General features: G+C 37.0%; 1 protein-coding gene across 1 annotated transcript in view; it reads right to left on the bottom strand.

Moving 5' to 3' along the window:
- Positions 1–2,279: 2,279 nt before the first annotated feature.
- Positions 2,280–16,469, bottom strand: part of CYSLTR1 (cysteinyl leukotriene receptor 1) — a 56,140-nt gene continuing 41,950 nt past the window's right edge. The window contains exon 3 of the transcript XR_001177034.2: positions 2,280–2,620. The gene's annotated coding sequence lies outside the window, so the exon portion shown is untranslated. The remainder of the gene's footprint in view (positions 2,621–16,469) is intronic.

Below are 16,469 nucleotides of genomic sequence, written 5' to 3'. Positions count from 1 at the left end.
TTTCTTAACTGGATTATTATTTTTTTTTTTGAGTGGGAGAGTTTAATTAGTTATTTATAGATTTCATAGGTACCTTTTAGCTTTGTTGATTGTTTCCCTCACTGCACAGATTTTTATCCTGATGAAGTCCCGAATGCTCATGTTTGCTTTTATTTCTCTTCATTCCAGCAACATGTCTAGTAAGAAGTTGCTATGGCCAAGGTCAAAGAGGTTGCTGCCTGTGTTCTTTTCTAAGATTTTATTGGTTTCCTTTTTCACATTAGGTCTTTCATCAACTTTGAATTTGTATTTGCATATGGTGTAAGAAAGTGACCTAATTTTATTCTTCTGTATGTTTTCCCAACGCCATTTGCTAAAGAGATTGTTTTTGTTCCCCATTGGATATTCTTTTCTGCTTTGCCAAAGATTAGTTGGCCATGGAGTTATGGGTTCATTTCTGGGTTCTCTATTCTGTTATATTGATCCATGTGTCTGTATGGTACCAGTACCATACTGTCTTGATGACTACAGTTTTATGATATAGCTTGAAATCTAGAATTGTGATGGCTCCAGTTTTGTTTTGCTTTTCTGGAATTGCATTGGCTATTTGGGGCCTTTTGTGGTTCCATACAAATTTTAGGATTGTTTGATCTATCTATGTGAAAATTGCTGGTGGTGTTTGATGGGGATTGCATTAAATGTGTAGACTGCTTTGGGTAGTATTTACATTATAACAATGTTTGTTCTTCCAATCCATGAGCATGGAATACTTTTCATTTTTTGGTGTCTTCTTCAATTTCTTTCCTGTGTGTTCTACAGTTTGCTGAATACAGATCTTTTACTTCATTAGTTAGATTTACTTCTAGGTATCCTAAAGATTTTTGTGCAATTGTAAATGGGATCAATCCCTTGTTTTCTTTCTTCTTCTTCTTCTTTTTTTTTTTTTTTTGCTGTTTCATTATTGGTGTATAGAAATATAACTGATTTCTGCACATTGATTTTATATCCCATGACTTTGCTGAATTCATACATGAGTTCTAACAATTTTTTGGTGGAATTTTTTTGGTTTTCCACACAGTGTATCAGCCCATCTGCAAATAATGAATATTTTGACTTCTTCCTTGCCAAATTTGGATGCCTTTTATTAATTTTTTTCTGATTGCTGAGACTAAAACTTCTAGTACTATGTTAAAATAGTAATGGTGAGAATGGACATCTTTATCTTGTTCTTGACCATGAGGTTTTTCCCCATTGATGAGGATATTAGCTGTGGATCTTTCATATATCTTTACGTTATTGAGGTATGTTCCTTCTATCCCTAACATTGTACATTAGTACATTATAAAATCTCCATCCATCCTCTCCAGCCTACTTTGTTGAGTGTTTTTATCAGGAAAGGATGCTATATTTTGTCAAATTCTTTTTCTGCATCTATTGAGAGGATCATATGTTTCTCATCCTTTCTTTTATTAATATGGTGTATCACAATGATTGATTTCCAAATACTGGACCACCCTGCAGCCTAGGAAAATCCCACTTGATTGTGGTGAATAGTTATTTTAATGTACTGTTGAATTTGATTTGCTAGTATTTTATTGAGAATTTATGCCTCCACGTTCAACAGGGATATTGGCCAATAATTCTCTTTTTTAGTAGAGTACTTTTCTAGTTTTGGAATCAAATTAATGCTGACTTCATGAATGAATTTCAGTATCTTCCTTCCATTTCTATTTTCTTTTTCTTTTTTCTTTTGGAACAGTTTGAGAAGAGTAGGTGTTAACTCTTCTTTAAATATTTATAATTTTTAGATCTTGATAGACCCCTTAATTATGATATAGCATCCTTCATCATCTCTTGTTACAATCATTTTTTTAAAAATCTAGGTTGTGTGATATAAGTATGACTACCCTGGCTTTCTTTTGATGTCCTTTAGCATGACAGATAATTCTCCATCACCGCACTTTCAATCTGAAGGCATCTTTAGGTCTAAAATGAGTCTCTTGTAAGCAGCATAAAGATTAATCTTGTTTTTTTAATGCATTCTATGCATAAAACCCTAAGTATTTTGATTGGAGCATTTAGTTCATTTAAGTTCAAAATGATTACTGAAAGACACGAACTTAGTGTCATTTTGTTACCTGTGAAATTGGTGTTTCTGGTGATGTTCTCTCATCCTTTCTAGTCTTTGTTGCTTTGGTCTTTTTCTCTGCCTTCAAAGTGTCCCTTTAAAATTTCTTGCAGGTCCAGTTTAGTGGTCATGAACTCCTTTACTTTTTGTTTGCCTGAGAAACTGTCTCCTTCTATTCTGAACGATAGCCTTGTTGGATAAAGAATATTGGCTGCATATTTTTCCCATTCAGCACATTGAATATTTCCTTCCATCCTCTCTGACCTGCCATGTCTTGTAGTTTAAGGACCTTTTTCCTCTTGCTGTTTTCAGGATTAATTCCTTGGCTGTGGTTTTGTGAATTTGACTATGATATGACTTGGTGATGGTCCACTTTTGTTGAATTTAATGGGAGTTTTCTGTGCTTCTTGGATTTTGATGTCTGTGTCCTTCCCCAAATTCAAGAAATTTTCAGCTATGAATTGTCAAATAAGTCTTCTGCCCCTTTACCTCTCTCTTCATCTTCTGGGACGCCTATGGATAAGATGTTATTACATTTTAAAAAATATTTTATTTATTTATTTGACAGAGAGAGAGAGAAATCACAAGTAGACAGAGGCAGGTAGAGAGAGAGGGAGAAGCAGGCTCCCCGCTGAGCAGAGAGCCTGATGCAGGGCTCGATTCCAGGACCCTGAGATCATGACCTGAGCTGAAGGCAAAGGCCTAAACCACTGAGCCACCCAGGTGCCCCAAGATGTTATTACATTTTAATAAGACTCTGTGTTCCCTAAGTCTACCTTCATGATCCATTACCTTTCTTTCTCTCTTCTTTTCAGCTTTATTATTTTACATAATTTTAAATTCTACATCACTGAGTCACTCCTCTGCTTCATGCATCCTTATTTTTATGGCCTCTACTTGGGACTACACCTCAATATAGCATTTTTAATTTTGACCCTTCTAGGTTTTAGCTCTTTTATCTCTGCAGTAAGGGATTTTCTAGTGTCTTCTATACTTTTTTTGAAGCCAGCTAGCATCCTTACAACCTTTGTTTTAAATTCTAGTTCAGACATCTTATGTATATCTGTATTGATTGAATCCTTGCCCATGAGTTCTGTCTTGTGTTGTTTCTCGAGGGAATTCACCCTCGAGATTCACCCTCTACCTTTTTGTCCAGAAAAGGAAAGAAGAAAGAGAAAAAAAAAAGCCCACCAAAAAATGAACAAGCAAAAAACAAAGCAAAAAGCAAAGAAAATGAAGAAAAACAAACAAACAAAAAACCGAGGAAAACAGAAGCACAAAACAAGAAAAAACAAATTTGATTGAGTGTGTTTTTGTGTGCTTGCTAAGAGTATAGATTCAAAAAAAATAAAAATAAAATGAAATATAGTAAAATGTATGTAGAGAAAAAATATGAAAATTTATATATAAATTTTAACATTAATAATGAAAAATTAAAAAAGGAATTAGAAGATATAAGAAAATAAATGAATGAATAATAATGAAGTAAATAAACGAATAATAATAAAATAAATACACAAAACTTAAAAGGAAGCTTGAGCCTATTTCGCCTAGAGCTGAAGCTTTGCATGACCCTATGATAAAAAAACTCGGAGTGAGCTAGTTGTTTGTGCTGGTCTTCTGGGGGAGGAGCCTGCTGAGCCGATTTTCAGGCTGACTTGCTTCAGTGGAAAATTCTCCACTGAGCAGGTGAATGGGGTTTATGCAGCTTGGCCTTCACTAGGTGGCACTGTTTTGTTTCCTGAGGGCTTTCAGCACTGATGGATGGGATAAAAATGGTCGTGCTGAGCTCACTAGCCTGGAAGGTGAATGCTCACACCCTCTACTCTTCAGTGAGGCCTCACAGAAAAGAAACCAATCACCATATTGTGTCCCCGGTTTCCATCTTAACCCTGCCCATGGCTGAGCCTTTTAATCTCAGACATGTGACCTAGTTTCAAAACTGTAAATCTCAGGGATGCCTGTGGTGGGGTCCAGCACTGTTCCTCTCCAGGATAATTTTGCCTTGTTTGCAGGCCCATTCCAAGAAAGTGGTCTAATGACTACCAGTCAGTTTGCAGTTCATAATGGAAAGGCAGCACCAAGACCAACTGCTCTCTGCTGTATTCCCAGCTCCTATGTGTGGGAATAGTGCAGCCCTTTGGCCCCACCTGTTCTTCTGTGACCCAGGGATCCTCAGCTCATGGTTTTACTACTGGGATTCTGTCCCTTTTTGCCACCTGAACATCTTTCTGCCAAGCACATCCCCCACAGCAGTGAACTGAAAAGTTCAGATTTTGCTCTCCACCACTTCTAATACTTTGCAGTAGTCTCCATAAACAGGCTTCCTCCCAACCACCATATCCACAGCTGTGTCTCTCCCAAGTGCACCTCCTATCTTCCATAAGGTGGTTGCTTTTCTACTTATAGACTTGCAGTTTCTGTTATCTCAAATCTCTGATTGACTTCTTGGATGTTCAGAACAATCTGATAATTATCTAGCTGTCTTCCAGGGGTGAAATAAGCTCAGTGTCCTCCTATTCCTCTGCCATCTTATCTGTTCCCCCTAATCTTTAATTTTAATGTTGTCTGTGGTTGTAAGAGACCACTAATCTTTCAAGGTAGGACCAGAAAAAAAATCCATCACGCCAAAATAAAAGTACTATGAGTATTCAGGAATAATTAAAATGGTTATTTTTGTCTACCTATAATGCAATGACACTGGCAATAGAAAACGTTTATTTTTCTACTTTATATATTTAATAATACAACTTTCTTTGCCAAAAGGACAGTTTTCTATTGGATAATTTAGTTGTGTTATATTTCAAATATAGTGATAGTGACATTTCTTAAGTGGAGAAACTAGCTTCATAAGAAAAGCAATAAAGATCAGGTGCTTGGGGATACAAATTTAAATGTCAATTGAGGAAGTGTTTTATGTGAATCTGTTTGATAAAAGTTAATTGTGCTTTTGTAATTTAGAGTAGAAGTATGTACTCGTGATTTGGTAGAGTTTTCATGGAACGGATTAAATGAAGGAATTTATACAGTTCAGAGAAAAGAGTAGAAATAAACAGATGAATGAGGAGTTAGAATTTGCCTTCTAATTTATTTGGGGTATCAGAGTTCTAGGTAAATCAAAAAAAAGTCTTGAATTTTGCATCTCAGAAACATTTTGCAATTATTTAAATTAAAATAATTTTTTAAATTTTAATTTTTAATTCATGTATAATCAACACACAATGTTATATTAGTTTTGGTGTGTTATGTAATAACTCAAGAGTTCTATATATTACTTGTGCTCATTACCATAAGTGTACTCTTAGTCTCATCCCCCTATTTCACTCCTCTTTCCACCCGACTCCTTTCTGCCAACCACGAATAGTTTTCTATATGTAAGTATTTTTTGTCTCTTCTATTTGCTTTGTTTCCTAAATTCCACAAATGAGTGACATCATATGGTATTTGTCTTTCTTTGACTGACTTATTTCACTTAGCATTATACCATCTAAATCCATCCAAGTTGTTGCAAATGACAAGATTTCATTCTTTGTTATGGTTGATTAATATTTCATTGTATAAAATATAAGACCTGAAACCATAAGAATTCTAGTAGAGAGCACAGGAGGTAATTTCTGTGACATCGGTTTTAGCAATAATTTTTTAGATATGTTTCCTGGAGGCAAGGGAAGCAAAAGCAAAAATAAGCTATCCAGGATACATCAAAATAAAGTTTTGAGAGAGCAAAATAAACAATAAAACTAAAAAAACAATCTACTGAATTGGAGAAATTATTTTCAAATGACATATCCAATAAGGAGTTAATATCCAAAGTATATAAAGAATGTATACAACTCAACACACATAATCAAATTAAAAATAGGCAGAAGATATGAACAGACATTTCTCCAAAAAGGCATGTAGATGGTGAATAGACACATGAAAACATGCTCAACATCACTTATCATGAGGGAAATTTAAATAAAAACTACAATGAGATATTGTCTCACACATATCAGAATTGTTAAAATCAACAACACAAGAAACAACAACTGTTGGTGAGGATGTAGAGAAAAAGGAACACTTGTGTACTTGGTGGGAATCCAAACTGGCATAGCTACTATGTAAAATAGTATGAAGGTTCCTCAAAAATTTAAAAATAGAATTACCATATGATCCAGTAATTGCACTACTGGGTATTTATCCAAAGAATACAAAACATGAATTTGAAAGTATACATGCTCCCCTATATTTAGTGCAGCATTTTTTACAATAGCAAAATTGTGGAAGCAGCCCATATCTTCAATAGATGAATGGATAAGGAAGATATCATGTGTATTTTCAATGGAATATCAGTCATCTACAATAAAGAATGAAAGCAAAACAAATGAACAAAGGAAAAAAAAGAGTAAAGTCAAGAAACAGACCCTTTACTGTAGAGAACAAACAGGTGGTTACCAGAGGGGAGTTGTGTGGGGCGATAAATGAAGTAAGTAATGTGGCTTAAGAGGACACTTTTCTTGATTAGCACTGTGTAATGCATATAATTGTTGAATCATTACATTGTACAGTATTCTTCATCCATTAATTTATGGATGGACACTTGGATTTCTTCTGTATCATGGCTATTATAAATATTTTTGCAGTAAACATTAGGTGTGCATTCATCTTTCTGAGTAAGTGTTTTTTTTTCTTCTTTGGGTAAATTCCCAGTAGTGGAATTACTGGATCATACAGTTATTCTATTTTTAATTTTTTGAGGAACCTCCATACTATTTTCCATAGGAGCTACACCAGTTTACATTGCCACCAATAGTTTATGAGGGTTCCCTTTTCTCCACATCCTCACCAACATTTGTTATTTCTTGTAGTTTTGATTTTATCCACTCTGAAAGGTGTGAGGTGATATCCCACTGTGGTTTTTATTTGCATTTCTCTGATGGTTAGTGATGCTGAGCATCTTTTCATGTGTGTTGGCCACCTGTAAGTCCTCTTGAGAAAAATGTCTTTTTAGGGGCATGTGGGTGACTCAGTTGGTTGAGCTTGATTTCAGCTCAGTTCATGATCTTGGGATTGTGGTACTGAGTACTGCATGAGTGCCATGCTCAGTGAGAGTCTGCTTGAAATTCTTTCCCTCTGCCTTCCTCAAATTCATGTGCACACACACTCTCTCTAAAATGAATAAATTGTGGGAGGCCGAAATAAGGCTTGAGATGAGGACCAAACCAGGCCCTGACTCGTGCTTCCTTTAAAGTCTGAATAGCCTAACAAAAGGTTTAGGACGGGAAAAGTTGAGTAGCACTGAGAAAGGGTCTGTGCTATGTGTTGTGCGCTCGCCTATGTGACTTCCTACACGCTTGCTAAACAAATGAGAGCAATTCGGTTGGGGTCAAAAGTTCGTTGCTGGTCCTTGCTGCCCTAGTACAGCCCATAAATTACTTTCAGGCTTGCTGTATCAATACAGAACAATTGTACTGGCATCAGCCATTTGGCGTCACAAGGTCTGCTAATAGTTAAATGTGAAACTTATTATGGGAACTCATGGTTGTTTAACTAGACACAGGTGTGTTGCTTCTCCTATTATCACTATATATATGGCCTTAATGCTTTGAATAAACTTAGCACTGTTGGACATCCTCCTCAGTGCTCTCCTGCCCCCATCTCTCTGTTTCTCGAGTTCTTTTCTTCATCCTCTTACCCTCACATTCCTGGTTGATTTGTTGCGCTGACTGCAACAATAAATAAATCCTTAAAAAAGAAAAAATCTTTTAAAGTTTTCCACATTTAAAAAAATTACATTGAGGGGGAGGAGTCAGGATGGCAGAGATGTAGCAGGCTGAGACTACGTCAGCTAGCAGGAGATCAGCTAGATAGCTTATCTAGAGATTGCAAACACCTGCAAATCCATTGGCAGATCAAAGAGAAGAACAGCAATTCTGGAAACAGAAAAACAACCACTTTCTGAAAGGTAGGACTGGCGGAGAAGTGAATCCAAAGCGACGGGAAGATAGACCCCGGGGAGAGGGGCCAGCTCCCGGCAAGCGTCAGAGCAATGGAGCACAAAATCAGGACTTTTAATAGTCTGTTCTGCTGAGGGTCATCGCTCCAGAGGCTAAACCAGGGCGAAGCCCACGTGGGGTCAGCGTGGCCTCAGGTCCCGCAGGGTCACAGAAGGATTGGGGGTGTCTGAGTGTCGCAGAGCTTGCGGGTATTGGAACGGGAAAGCGGGCTACAGAGACAGAGCCGACAGTAGGATCACAGCTCGGGGTTACCTTGAACCGGTCGCAGGCTCGGTGAGCTCGGAGTGCGGCCAGAGGTCAGGCAGACGGGAGTTACTGGGCACTGTTCTCTGAGGGCGCACTGAGGAGTGGGGCCCCGGGCTATTGGCTCCTCTGGGCCAGAGACCAGGAGGCCGCCATTTGTATTCCTGTCCTCTAGAACTCTATGGAAAGCGCTCAGGGAACAAAAGCTCCTGAAAGCAAACCTGAGCGGATTACTCAGCCCGGCCCCTGGTAAGGGCGGTGCAATTCCGCCTGGGGTAAAGACACTTGAGAATCACTACACCAGGCCCCTCCCCCAAAAGATCAACAAGAAATCCAGCCAGGACCAAGTTCACCTACCAAGGAGTGCGGTTTCAATACCAAGGAGAGCAGCAGAATTCCAGAGGAGGAGAAAGCAAAGCACGGAACTCATGGCTTTCTCCCTGTGATTTTTCAGTCTTGCAGTTAATTTAATCTTTTTCTTTTTCATTTTTTTTCTCTTCTTCTGCTAAAATTTTTTTAACCTTTACACTTTTCTTTTTTAATGTTTTTTAACTAGTTTATCTAATATATATTTTTTCTTTTTTATATTTTTCTTTATTCATTTTCTTTTTTAAATTCTTTTCTTTTCTTTTTTCTCTTTCTTTCTTTTTGAACCTCTTTTTATCCCCTTTCTCCCCCCTCACGATTTGGGATCTCTTCTGATTTGGTTAAAGCATATTTTCCTGGGGCTGTTGCCACCCTTTTAGTATTTTACTTGCTCCTTCATATACTCTTATCTGGACAAAATGACAAGGCGGAAAAATTCACCACACACACAAAAAAAGAACAATAGGCAGTACTGAAGGCTGGGGACCTAATCAATACAGACATTGGTATTATGTCAGATCTAGAGTTCAGAATGACAATTCTCAAGGTTCTAGCCGGGCTCGAAAAAGGCATGGAAGATATTAGAGAAATCCTCTCAGGAGATATAAAAGCCCTTTCTGGAGAAATAAAAGACTAAAATCTAACCAAGTTGAAATAAAAAAAGCTATTAATGAGGTGCAATAAAAAATGGAGGCTCTCATTGCTAGGATAAATGAGGCAGAATAAAGAATTAGCGATATAGAAGACCAAATGACAGAGAAAAAAGAAGCTGAGCAAAAGAGGGACAAACAGCTACTGGACCATGAGGGGAGAATTCGAGAGATAAATGACACCATAAGACGAAACAACATTAGAATAATTGGGATTCCAGAAGAAGAAAGAGAGAGGGGAGCAGAAGGTATACTGGAGAGAATTATTGGGGAGAATTTCCCCAATATGGCAAAGAGAACGAGCATCAAAATTCAGGAGGTTCAGAGAATGCCCCTCAAAATCAATAAGAATAGGCCCACACCTTGTCACCTAATAGTAAAATTTACAAGTCTCAGTAACAAAGAGAAAATCCTGAAAGCAGCCCGGGAAAAGAAGTCTGTAACATACAATGGTAAAAATATTAGATTGGCAGCTGACTTATCCACAGAGACCTGGCAGGCCAGAAAGAGCTGGCATGATATTTTCAGAGCACTAAACAAGAAAAACATGCAGCCAAGAATACTATATCCAGCTAGGCTATCATTGAAAATAGAAGGAGAGATTAAAAGCTTCCAGGACAAACAAAAACTGAAAGAATTTGCAAACACCAAACCATCTCTACAGGAAATATTGAAAAGGGTACTCTATGCAAAGAGAGAGCCTACAAGGGGTAGATCAGAAAGGAACAGAGACCATATACAGTAACAGTCACCTTACAGGCAATACAGTGGCACTAAATTCATATCTCTCAGTAGTTACCCTGAATGTTAATTGGCTAAATGCCCCAATCAAAAGACACAGGGTATCAGAATGGATAAAAAACCAAAACACATCTATATGTTGCCTCCAAGAAACTCATTTTAAGCCCGAAGACACCTCCAGATTTAAAGTGAGGGGGTGGAAAAGAATTTACCATGCTAATGGACATCAGAGGAAAGCAGGAGTGGCAATCCTTATATCAGATCAATTAGATTTTAAGCCAAGGACTATAATAAGAGATGAGGAAGGACACTATATTATACTCAAAGGGTCTGTCCCTCAAGAAGATCTAACAATTTTAAATATTTATGCCCCCAACGTGGGAGCAGCCAACTATATAAACCAATTAATAACAAAATCAAAGAAGCACAGAAACAATAATACAATAATAGTAGGGGACTTTAACACTCCCCTCACTGAAATGGACAGATCATCCAAGCAAAAGATCAGCAAGGAAATAAAGGCCTTAAACGACACACTGGACCAGATGGACATCACAGATATATTCAGAACATTTCATCCCAAAGCAACAGTATACACATTCTTCTCTAGTGCACATGGAACATTCTCCAGAATAGATCACATCCTCGGTCCTAAATCAGGACTCAACCAGTATCAAAAGACTGGGATCATTCCCTGCATATTTTCAGACCACAATGCTCTAAAGCTAGAACTCAACCACAAAAAGAAGTTTGAAAAGAACCCAAATACATGGAGACTAAACAGCATCCTTCTAAAGAATGAATGGGTCAACCGGGAAATTAAAGAAGAATTGAAAAAAATCATGGAAACAAATGATAATGAAAATGCAACAGTTCAAAATCTGTGGGACACAACAAAGGCAGTCCTGAGAGGAAAATATATAGCAGTACAAGCCTTTCTCAAGAAACAAGAAAGGTGTCAGGTACACAACCTAACCCTACACATAAAGGAGCTGGAGAAAGAACAAGAAAGAAACCCTAAGCCCAGCAGGAGAAGAGAAATCATAAAGGTCAAAGCAGAAATCAATGAAATAGAAACCAAAAAAAAACAATAAAAGAAATCAATGAAATTAGGAGCTGGTTCATTGGAAGAATTAATAAAATTGATAAACCCCTGGCCAGACTTATCAAAAAGAAAAGAGAAATGATGCAAATAAATAAAATCATGAATGAAAGAGTAGAGATCACAACTAACACCAAAGAAATACAAACTATTATAAGCACATACTATGAGCAACTCTACGCCAACAAAATTGACAATCTGGAAGAAATGGATGCATTCCTAGAAACGTATAAACGACCACAACTAAACCAGGAAGAAATAGAAAGCCTGAACAGACCCATAACCAGTAAGGAGATAGAAACAGTCATTAAAAATCTCCAAACAAACAAAAGCCCAGGGCCAGACGGCTTCCCGGGGGAATTATACCAAACATTTAAAGAAGAACTAATTCCTATTCTCCTGAAACTGTTCCAAAAAATAGAAATGGAAGGAGAACTTCCAAACTCATTTTATGAGGCCAGCATCACCTTGATCCCAAAACCAGACAAGGATCCCATCAAAAAAGAGAGCTATAGACCAATATCCCTGATGAATAGAGATGCAATAATTCTCACCAAAATACTAGCCAATAGGATTCAACAGTACATTAAAAGGATTATTCATCATGACCAAGTGGGATTTATTCCAGGACTGCAAGGTTGGTTCAACATCTGTAAATCAGTCAATATGATACAACACATCAATAAAAGAAAGAACAAGAACCATATGATACTCTCAATAGATGCTGAAAAAGCATTTGACAAAGTACATTATCCCTTCCTGATCAAAACTCTTCAAAGTGTAGGGATAGAGGGCACATACCTCAATATCATCAAAGCCATCTATGAAAAACCCACCGCAAATATCATTCTCAATGGAGAAAAATGGAAAGCTTTTCTGCTAAGGTCAGAAACACGGCAGGGATGTCCATTTTCACCACCGCTATTCAACATAGTACTAGAAGTCCTAGCCTCAGCAATCAGACAACAAAAGGAAATTAAAGGCATCCAAATCGGCAAAGAAGAAGTCAAATTATCACTCTTCACAGATGATATGATACTATATGTTGAAAACCCAAAAGTCTCCACTCTAAAACTGCTAGAACTTGTCCAGGCATTCAGTAAAGTGTCAGGATATAAAATCAATGCACAGAAATCAGTTGCATTTCTCTACACCAACAACAAGACAGAAGAAAGAGAAATTAAGGAGTCAATCCCATTTACAATTGCACCCCAAATCACAAGATACCTAGGAATAAACCTAACCAAAGAGGCTAAGAATCTATACTCAGAAAACTTTAAAATACTCATGAAAGAAATTGAGGAAGACACAAAGAAATGGAAAAATGTTCCATGCTCCGTGATTGGAAGAATAAATATTGTGAAAATGTCTATGCTACCTAAAGCAATCTACATATTTAATGCAATTCCTATCAAAGTACCATCCATCTTTTTCAAAGAAATGGAAGAAATAATTCTAAAATTTATATGGAACCAGAAAAGACCTCGAATAGCCAAGGGGATATTGAAAAAGAAAGCCAAAGTTGGTGGCATCACAATTCCGGACTTCAAGCTCTATTACAAAGCTGTCATCATCAAGACAACATGGTACTGGCACAAAAACAGACACAGAGATCAACGGAACAGAATAGAGAGCCCAGAAATAGACCCTCAACTCTATGGTCAACTAATCTTTGACAAAGCAGGAAAGAATGTCCAATTGAAAAAAGACAGCCTCTTCTATAAATGGTGTTGGGAATGTTGGACAGCCACATGCAGAAAAATGAAATTGGACCATTTCCTTACACCACACACAAAAATAGACTCAAAATGGATGAAGGACATCAATGTGGGAAAGGAAACCATCAAAACCCTTGAGGAGAACACAGGCAGCATCCTCTTCGACCTCAGGCACAGCAGTATCTTCCTAGGAACATCGCCGAAGGCAAGGGAAGCAAGGGCAAAAATGAACTATTGGGATTTCATCAAGATCAAAAGCTTTTGCACAGCAAAGGAAACAGTTAACAAAATCAAAAGACAACAGACAGAATGGGAGAAGATATTTGCAAACGACATATCAGATAAAGGACTAGTGTCCAAAATCTATAAAGAACTTAGCAAACTCAACACCCAAAGAACAAATAATCCAATCAAGAAATGGGCAGAGGACATGAACAGACATTTCTGCAAAGATGACATCCAGATGGCCAACAGACACATGAAAAAGTGTTCCATATCACTCGGCATCAGGGAAATACAAATCAAAACCACAATGAGATATCACCTCACTCCAGTCAGAATGTCTAAAATCTACAAGTCAGGAAATGACAGATGCTGGCGCGGATGCAGAGAAAGGGAAACCCTCCTACACTGTTGGTGGGAACGCAAGCTGGTGCAACCACTCTGGAAAACAGCATGGAGGTTCCTCAAAATGTTGAAAATAGAACTGCCCTATGACCCAGCAATTGCACTACTGGGTATTTAACCTAAAGATACAAACGTGGTGATCCAAAGGGGCACATGCACCCGTATGTTTATAGCAGCAATATCCACAATAGCCAAACTATGGAAAGAACCTAGATGTCCATCAACAGATGAATGGATCAAGAAGAGGTGGTATATATACAGAATGGAATACTATGCAGACATCAAAAGAAATGAAATCTTGCCATTTGCGACAACATGGATGGAACTAGAGCGTATCATGCTTAGCGAAATAAGTCAAGCAGAGAAAGACAACTATCATATGATCTCCCTGATTTGAGGAAGTGGTGATGCAACATGGGGGCTTAAGTGGATAGGAAAAGAATCAATGACACAAGATGGGATTGGGAGGGAGACAAACTGTAAGTGACTCTTAATCTCACAAAACAAACTGAGGGTTGCTGGGGGGGGTTGGGAGAAGGGGGGTGGGGTTATGGACATTGGGGAGGGTATGTGCTTTGGTGAGTGCTGTGAAGTGTGTAAACCTGGCGATTCACAGACCTGTACCCCTGGGGATAAAAATATATGTTTATAAAAAATAAAAAATTTAAAAAAATTACATTAATTTATTTATTATTATTTATTTATATTGATTTATAAATATTCTCTTTATTCTCCAAGATTCTTCATAAGTATAAATCAGACAAGTAGTGGAAGGACCTTCTATTTTTGTTTGTTTAAAGTTTTAATTTAATTTCTAGTTATTTAACATGTAGTATAATATTGGTTTTGGAAGTAGTGTTTAGTGTATATAACATCTGGTGCTCATCAAAATTCCTTTCTTCTACCCATCACCTACTCAGCTCATCCCCCACCCACCTCCTCTCCATCAACCCTCAGTTTGTGCTCTAGAGTTAAGAGTCTCTTATGGTTTGCCTCCTCTCTTTTTTCCTCCCTTCCCCTAGGTTCTTCAGTTTTATTTCTTAAGTTCCATGTAGGAATGAAATCATATTATTTGTCTTTTTTCTGACTTGCTTGTTTTGCTTAGCATAATACACTCTAGCTCCATCCATGACTTTGAAAATTCTTCTGCCCATTTTTAAATTGGACTCTTTTTTTTTTTTTTTGGTGTTGAGTTCTATAAGTTCTTTTTATATTTTGGATAGTAATCTGTTATTGGATCCATCATTTATATGTGTCATCTTTTATTCAGCAGATTGTGTTTTTGCATTGTTAATGGTTTTCTTTGTTGTTGAAAAGCTTTTTATTTTGGTATAGTTCCAGTAGTTTAATCTTGAATTTCATTCCCCTGACAGAAGAGACATATCTAGAAAAAAAATGTTTCTATGGATGATGTCAAAGTGATTATTGCCTATACTTTCTTTTATCCATTCAGTCACCCTATGACTTTTGATTGGAACATTTAAGGCATTTACATTCAAAGTAATTATTGAGAGGTATGTACTTATTGCCATTTTGTTACTTGTTTCATGATTGGTTTGTAGTGCTCTGTTCCACTCATGTCTTGTTCTCTTCCCTTGTAGTTTAACGGCTTTCTTTAGTGATATGATTTTTCACATTTCTTTTCCTTTTTTTGCATTTCTATTACAAATTTTGATTTGTGGTTACCATTAGGTTGATATATAACATCTTATGCATATAGCAGTCTATTGTATTTTGATGGTCAATTAAGTTTCAATCCATTCTAAAAGCACTAAATTTTTTTTACTGCCCCCCAATGATGTACTTTACATCCTTTTATATTTTAAAGCCCTTGAGTTATTTTTATAGATATGATTTATTTTGCTGCTTTTGTGCTTTGATGTCTATTCTGGTTTTATAATTGATTAATCTACTATTTTTATTATACTGGTATGTAGTGAAATTTTTTACTTTCCCAATTTTCTTCCTCTTGATTATGGTCTTTATTTTCCACTTAAAGAATTATCTTTACAGTTTTTTGTAAGACTAGTTTGGTGGTGATAAACTCCTTTAATTTTTGTTCATTTGGGAAACTATCTCTCCTTCTATTCTTTTTTTTTTTCTTTATTTATTTGACAGAGAGAGATTACAAGTAGGCAGAGAGGCAGGCAGAGAGAGAGAGAAGGAAGCAGGCTCCCTGCTGAGCAGAGAACCTGATGCAGGACTCGATCCCAGGACCCTGAGATCATGACCTGCGCCGAAGGTAGCGGCTTAACCCACTGAGCCACCCAGGGCCCTCTCTCCTTCTATTCTGAATGATAGCTTTGTTGGATAGCATATTCTTTGTTGCAGGTTTTTTCCTTTCAGTGCTTTGAATATATCATGACACTTCCTTCTGGCCTGCAAATTTTCTGCTAAAAAATTAGCTAATGGCCTTATAGGATTTCCTTTGTATGTAACTGTTTTCTCTTGCTGCTTTTAAAAATTCTCTCTTTATCACTACTTTTGCCATTTTAATTACTATGTATCTTCGAGTGGTGCTCCTTAGATTGATTTTGATAGGGGCTCTCTGAGCCTCCTGCATCTGGATGTCTATTTTCCTTCTCAGATTAAGGAAATTTTCGGCTATCATTTCTTCAAATAAATTTTCTGCCCCCTTTCTCTCTCTTCCTTTTCTGGTATGTCTATAATGCAAATGTTATTATGATTGATTTTGCTGACTTACCTTAACCTATTTTAATTAATTAATTAATTTTTTTTCTGTCCAGTTTTATTGCTTTCCATTATTCTGTCTTCCTTCTCACTGATCCATTCTTGTGCATTTTCTAGTCTATTATATATTCTCTCTTATATATTGTTAATTCTGCTATTCTTCATCTCTGATTTTTAAAAATATTTTCTATCTCTGTTGAATGTCTTGCTGAGATCCTCTACTCT

The sequence above is a fragment of the Mustela putorius genome, unplaced genomic scaffold (genome assembly GCF_011764305.1).
Source record: "Mustela putorius furo isolate JIRA1106 unplaced genomic scaffold, ASM1176430v1.1 tig00003862_pilon_pilon_pilon, whole genome shotgun sequence".
NCBI classification, from domain to species: Eukaryota; Metazoa; Chordata; class Mammalia; order Carnivora; family Mustelidae; genus Mustela; species Mustela putorius.
The sequence above is the reverse complement of the archived record's forward strand: the minus strand, read 5'-3'. Positions and strand labels throughout refer to the sequence as shown.